This window comes from Elephantulus edwardii, unplaced genomic scaffold, assembly GCF_000299155.1.
Source record: "Elephantulus edwardii isolate Elephantulus edwardi_28Jun2011 unplaced genomic scaffold, EleEdw1.0 scaffold00447, whole genome shotgun sequence".
Taxonomy (NCBI): Eukaryota; Metazoa; Chordata; class Mammalia; order Macroscelidea; family Macroscelididae; genus Elephantulus; species Elephantulus edwardii.
The window spans coordinates 946,619-954,311 of NW_006400197.1; the positions used below are offsets into that span (position 1 = coordinate 946,619).

Below are 7,693 nucleotides of genomic sequence, written 5' to 3' on the forward strand. Positions count from 1 at the left end.
AAATTATGGATAACATTGAGAAGAATGTCAATCCCAGAACAGTTATTTGTGCTAATATGAAAACTATACTGACCTGTTGTCCAAATAGAGCAAGGGAACACTGCATGGTTTAAAATCAAAAGAGGTGTGCATCAGGCCTGTATTCTTTCTCCATAACTATTCAATCAGTAAAGAGCTCTGGTGGCCTAGTGGTAAGAAGCTTCCAGGAAATCTCAAGAACATATGGTTCAAATCTACCATTCAAGAGGAAGGATGGGCAAGAGGAAATGTATTACCTCTGAAAACTCTCTGGAAGGTCAGGTATGAGTCAGCTCAGACTTGAACGCACAAAATAACAGCATTCAATCTGTATGCATGGCAAATCACTTGAGAAACTAGACTTCATAAAGAGGAATGTAGCATCAGGATTGGAAAAAACTCATCAACAATTTGGTTTGTGCAGATGAGATGAGAACTTGAAATGCTTGCTGCAGAACATTAAGTACTACAGCCTTCAATCTGGTCTACATCTCAACTTTAGGAAAACAAAACTCTTCACCACTAGACCAATAGACAACATCATGTTAGAAGGAAATAAGATTGAAATTGTCAGTGATTTAATCTTATTTGGATCCATAGTTAACATGGTACCAGCAGTAAGATCAAGAGATGTATTGCATTGAGAAAATCTTCTGTATGGAACCAATCCTACTGAGGAAAAATTATGTCAAAGATGCACTCGATTAAGTCATGATCTTTTCAGTTACTTCCAATGTATCTAAAAGTTGAACAAAGACTAAAGATGAATTTATGCCTTTGAGTTGTGTTGGGAAAGAGTACTGAATATTTCACAGACTGATGAGAACAAATGAATAAGCCTTCAAGAAAATGCAATTAGCATACTCCTTAAAGGCAAAAATGATGAAACTTTGTCTCGTGCACTTTGCACATGCTATTAGAGGAGGTCTAACCTTTGGAAAAGGACATCATTCTTGGAAAGGTAAAAGATCAGCAAAAGGACATGGATTCGCATAGTCTCTGTACATATCATGATAGTGGAAGGTTCAGATCCATTGTTCAAGTGGCACCATGAGTCAAAGTTAACTCAACTGCCCTTGACAACAGCGGGGTGACAAAAAAGGAGCTCTAGTGGCTAGTGATAAGGAGTTGCTCTGCCAACACAAAGGCACGTGGTTCAAATTCACCAGCTGATCTGAGGGGGAAAGAGAGGCATTCTCCTCCCCACCCCCGTGCAATTAAAAGATACAGTAGTGACCTGGACAAACCATGCCAGTTTGGATAAATGGCGGCTTCTGGGGAGAGTGGGCCTTCAGGCGGTGGAGGCTGCACAGAGGATGTGTTTGTGACATTCTACAATGAGGTGGAGCAAATAGAGAAGAGAGATTTGGTTTTAACATCCAAAAATCAGTTTGAAAGATAGACACGTCCTTGTTCCTCCTACTTCAGTTTCAACCCTTTTGAGGTTCTTCAGATAAATCCTGAAGTGACAGATGAGGAAATAAAAAAGATATTTCAGCAGTTATCAATCTTAGTAAATCCTGACAAAAATCAAGATGATGCTGACGAGCACAAAAGGCCTTTGAAGCTGTGGACAGAGCTGACAAGTTGCTACTGAATGAGGAACAAAAGAAGAGGGCTCTGGATGTAATTCAGGCAGGAAAAGAATATGTGGAACACACTGTAAAAGAGCGAAAAAAAGCAATTAACGAAGGAAGGGAAACCCACAAGTGTGGAAGAAGATGATCCTCTGAGCTGTTCAAACAGGCAGTATGCAAACAGACCTCTTTGCTGAACTGGAAATTAAAAGAACAAAAAGAGAAGCCAAAGAGATGCATGAAAGGAAGCCACAATGGGAAGAAGAGATTGAAGCGCCAGAGAAAGCCAAACGAGAGAGGGAGTGGCAGAAAAACTTTGAAGAAAGTTGAGATGGTTTTGTGGATAGCTGGAAAAATTTCCAAGCAAACACAAAGGGCAAGAAAGAGAAGAAAACGCAAACTCTCCTGAGACCACCAAAAGTAAAAATGCAGCAGCATGAGTGACTGCCTCCCTCCCCTCCTGTTTTGAAGAACTCATTCTTTCCTCCCACATTTATCCCGACATAGAGTAGTGTTTGCTTTTTAGTCCATTTTGTTTCAATACAGTTTAATATAAATCAGAGTAATTTTCTTTGTACATTGACATGAGGGGCTCGATTTTAAAAAATAAAAGACCTTCCCCACTTTCCACTATATGAGCAACCAGGATAGGAAGTTGTCATCTTGGTGCACCTTCTGTTCCGACAACCTGTAACTTAATGTTTTATACTTCTCAGAATGCTGATGTTTAGAAACTTTGTGTATAGTTTATGGAAATCATCCAATTAAACACATTGCTTTAAAAAAAAAAGATATGGTAATGACTAACCACTGCACCAACAGGGATGACTTATCATTGGACCAAAAAGAATTAGTTGGTACTGAACCATTCCAGGAAGTAGGATATGATCAAGAACCAATAGAGAGGGAAAGTTCAAGCTGCACAATTGGGACAAAATAAGGTCCAGGAGTTGGTAGAATATCAATATAAATGCTCCAGGAAACAGATGCAACTCTGGACATGTTCACCAGTTTCTGCAAACAAATATGAAAGACAGTTACCTGACTGACTGAAAGATCCATATTTGTTCTCATTCACAAGAAAGGTAATCCAACAGATCATGGACATTATTAAACAATAATATCATTGCTATCACATGCATATATACTTCTCCAAAGACTGGTCTCTCTTGGCTACATGCCCAAAGTATGTGAGTTGGAGTCTCAAATCCTTGCATCCAAGGAGCAGCTTGGTTTCATCCTCTCTAGGACAGAGAGCTCTATTGGCCTAGTGGCTAAAAAGTTATACTGCCAAGCCAAAGGTGGGTGATTTTAATCTGTGGCCCCCAGGTCTGATTTTAATTGGTTTTGGTCAAACATTCTTCTAAGTGATGTAGCACTAGTCTGTCCATTTGCTGTATAGAAGAAACTCATAGTTGCTGTGATGCTAAACACTATGACAATGATGTGTCAAATGTGATAATGGTTACCCATGGTGGACTGTGTTTGGTGGAGTATGGGAAGCCAAACTTTTTACCAAATATTAAATGAAGACCCTTATTCAGGAATTGAAGGAATTACAAATTTGTAAGTTAGGATTTCTCTTGGGGCAGATCACAGAAAATGAGCTGTTTGTTCCCTGCAGAAAGGAGACAGTGAGGGCCCCCCTACAGAGGGAGTGGTACTTTCTGTGAAATACTTCCTGAGCTAGAGAGAAAAATTGGCCTTCATTTACAAGGAATTCCTTTTATTATTTGCTTCCCCTGATTATCATTAAATACACAGAGAAACATGACTTGGGCCCTTTGGTCGAGAACTGCTGGGCCCCTGATTTATCCTCTCTGTTCTATCTCATTCCTGGCTCTCTGTTTCATTATTAATAATTATAAAATTACTTTACCCTTGGTCTGCAACAGTGGAGCTCTCCAACTGAAACAAGCTTGGAAGCAGCGGTGGCATCCACTTCCAAAATAGCTTGTCTCCAGAAACTCTATGAACTTGGAGAAAAGATGAAAGTTATACAAGTGTTCAGGTCTTTCCTTGATAGGGTTGCTATGAGTCGTCTATGACTCGACAGCACTTAACAACAACATGGTATATTCAAAACTTCCCAAGCATCACAACTCAAAGGCATCAATTCTTATTCTGTCATACTTGGTCATTGTCCAGCTCTCTGATAGCATGTAATTGCAAAGATCACAGCCTAGATCAGGCATACCTTAGTCTCTAGACAGACATCCTTGCTCTTCAGCAATCTGGAGAGGTCCTTGACTGCAGATTTCCCTAAAGCAATTAATCTTTTGATTTCCTGACTGCTAGTGCTAGGAATGTTGATTGTGGAGCCAAGCAAGCTGAAGCTGTTAACAATCTCAATCTCTTCACCATTTAGCACGATGCTGCCAATTGACCCAGTGGTGAGAATCTTTGGGGGTTTTTTGGTTGGTGTTGTTTTTTTGTGTTTTGGGTTTTTGTAGCTCCAATCCATCTTACAAACTACAATCCTTGACCCTTGGCAGCAAAGGCTTCAGGCCCTCCTGAATTTCTGCCAGTAAGGTTATTGATGAGTCATTCTCCATTCCTGATGCCATATTCCTCCTCATAAAGTCCAGCCTCTCAAATGATCTGTTCTGCATACAGAATGGAAAAGGTATGGAGACAGGATACATACCTGATGCATTCCTTTTCTGATTTTGAACCATGCCATGTTTCCTTGCTCTGTTCTGATAGCAGCCTTTTGGCCCACTATAGGTTTCACATGTGAACCATCAGGTGTTCTGGGATTCCCATTTTTCTCAAGGTTAGCCACAATTTGTAGTGATCCACACTGTCAAATGCCTTTGCATAGACAATAAAATACAAACAGACATTCCTCTGGTACTCTTTGCTTTTGGAGAAGTCTATCATGCTTGAAGGATGGAGGCACAGCACAGGAGAAGAGAACCCCAGAAGAGATGGCTTGACACAATAACTGGAGTAATTAGGATAGATGTGTCAGAAAACAGTGAGATTGGCTCAGAATAAAGCAGGGCTCAGAGCTGTTGTGCATAGGGTAGCTAGCTATGAGTCGTAGTTGACTTGACAGCACATAACATCACATACAAGTAATAGCTTGTTAACAATTATTTTTAAATGACTAGAGCAGTATATCAATTGGCAACTCCTAGAAATTCAAGCAGAAGTGGTATCTACTTCCTAAACAACATGCCTCCGGAAACTATGAATTTTTATAAATGACGACAGTTATAGAAAGGCTTCAGGCCTTTTGATCATAGGTTCACTATGAGTTGTGTACGAATCGACAGCAATCAAAAACAACACAGAGGTCATGGCACAAGGAGTATTACGGCTGATATTAGATGGATCTTGGCTGAAAGCAGAGAACACTAGAAAGTTGTTTACTGGTGTTTTATTGATTATGATAGGTGTTTGACTTTGTGGATTATAACAAATTATGATCATCATTGAGAACACCACAGAGAAAGATATCATGCTGGGAAAGGTAGAGAATCAGAGAAAGAGAAGATCTCTAACTAGATGGATTGACATAATGACTACCACAATGGGATTGAGTATGACGGAGGTCTCAAGGACAGTTCAACATTCAACAGAATTCAGATCTGTTTTTCATAAAGCTGCTATGAGTCATAGCTGACTTACTGATAGCATCTAACAACAATAACAACAACAGAATGGCTAAGGAATTCTGGTAGAGCAACTGTTAAGCATTTGGCCCCATTCATTGACTCTATAAGACTTGGTGATCTTCTCCCATGAAGGTTACAGCCTAGATAACCCAACGGCCTTTCTACTGGGTCATTATAAGTCAAAATCCACTCAATGGTACCTAACAACAAAATAGGATGGCAAAGATTAAAAATAAATACATAACTTTGGTGGAAAGTCTGGAAAAATTGAAACTCTTATCATCTACTGGTGGGAATGCAAAATGAAACAATCATTGTGCAAGTTAATGTGGTGATTCCTCAAAAACTATGCACACCCATGTTTATCACGGATTTGGTCACAATAGCAAGGAATTGGAAACAACCTAAGTGCCCATCAACAAACGAATAGATAGAGAAGCTGTGGTATATTCACACAATGGAATACTATGCTGCATTGAAAAACAAGGAACTCATGCAATATTATTCAAAATGGGTGACCCTGGAGGACATTATGCTGAGTGAAGTGTCTCAGTCACAAAAAGACAAATACTGCAGGTGCCACTGTTTTAAAACAGCACTGACTTCAGGGTTGGAGGGAGACTGAGAAAGATGAGTTCAATAATGTATACTGCACTGAAACAGATGAGGGAGAAAACTGCATAGGGTTTGTTTTTTTTTCCATAGGGTCACTAGGAGTAATTTATGACTCGACATCACTTAACAACAACTATGCTAGGAATGAAAAATAGAGTGAGAATGGTGTTGCATCATAATTAAAAAGACAACTTCAAAAATTGAGTAAATAAAAATACAATTTTAAGTTTTATCCTGAAATGCAATTTTGTGAGTTGAAGGGTATTACCCATATGCATACAAGGAAGACCTGTTAATATGACTATAATCAAATACACATACCAAAAGATAAAGCAAAAGAGGAGGAAACAGAAGATTTTTTTATCAAATTTTCTGCCTGAAATAGATCAAACATTCAATCAAAATGAGTTAACGATAATTGGTGTTTGGAATAAAAAGCTAGAAAACAATGACAATAGAATGGTAATCAAAAAGTATGAACTTGATTACAGAAATGAGGTTGGAAATATAATTAATTATTTACTCGGTGCAAATACTTTTCTAAAGATAGTTCAAATGGTGACTTAACACATTGATCTCACCAGATGAACTGCATAGGAATCAGAATTACTACATCTGTGGAAGGAATCGTTGGAGAAGCTCACTATCAGCAGTCAAAACCAGACCAAATGCTGACTTTGGGTCAGACCATCAATTACTCATATGCAAGTTTAAATTGAGGCTAAAGCAAAAGGTCATAATGAAGAGAGAGGAGGAAAAAAAAAACCTGAAATGGATGCCAGGAGAGACTCTGAAAATTGCACTTAGTGTTGAGAAGTCAAAATACAAAGAAGAGATACTGACGTTAAAGAGCCAAGCTAAAGATTTCAAAGGGCAGCTTGGGAAGAAAAAGTAAATTGTTAGAATAGAATGTGCAGAGAGCTGTAATTGGGGGGAAATAACTTTCAGCATTTCTCAAGCTAAAATAATTGAAAAACAAATTAAAGCCTTCAAAATACCGAAGAGCAATGGGTTGGTTTCAACTCAACAGCAATGAGCTTTGGATTTTAAATGTTCAAATAAGTAGTTCCTAGGTGGCACAACTCTCCAGTGAGTTTCTGAGGATGTAAATTGCATGGCAGGCCTTTAGGTTAACAGCTCGACTCCCTATGGACTAGGCAAATAGAGCTACTCTCATTACAAACCTATCATATTATAGAATTAAGGAGAAAAGCAACACAGTACCCTTGATAGGAAACTGCCAGCAAAGGAAACACTAAAGCAACCCTACCAGAAAATATTCTGGACAATCATGTGTGACTGTAGCAATATAACACAAGAAAAAACAGATTCATCACACACTCACCCCTACAAAAAGGAAACCAAAGAGCAGACCACCTTAGGACCACCACAAATCTATCAGAAGTTGTGCACCACAATATTAATTGAAGACTGCACTAGCCCGACTCCCCGCTGGAAGGAATATATAAACCCTTAGGTATTCATTAGAAGAGAGCGAGGAGACACTGCATGGTTCAAAATTGAGAAGGATGTCCACCAGGGATGCATTCTGTCTTCATACTTTTTCAATCTGTATGCAGAACAAATCATCCAGGATGCTGGGCTGTTTGAGGAGGAATATGGCATCAGGATTGGAGGAAGAGTCATCAACAACCTGCGTTATACAGATGAAACATCCTGCTTGCTGAAACTGAGGAGGACCTGAAGCACTTTCCGCAGAAGGTCAAAGACTGCAGCCTTCAATATGGACTGAGGCTCAATGTTAAGAAGACAAAAATTCTCACCACTGGACCAATCGGTAGCATCAGGATGGATGGCGAAGAGATTGAGATTGTTCACAGCTTCAGTTTGTTCGGCTCC

The 7,693-nt window shown here is 39.3% G+C and overlaps 1 pseudogene; it reads left to right on the forward strand.

The window, feature by feature from the left end:
* The first annotated feature begins 1,282 nt into the window (after positions 1-1,282).
* LOC102853047 lies at positions 1,283-2,039 on the forward strand (annotated as a pseudogene).
* Positions 2,040-7,693: the final 5,654 nt, after the last annotated feature.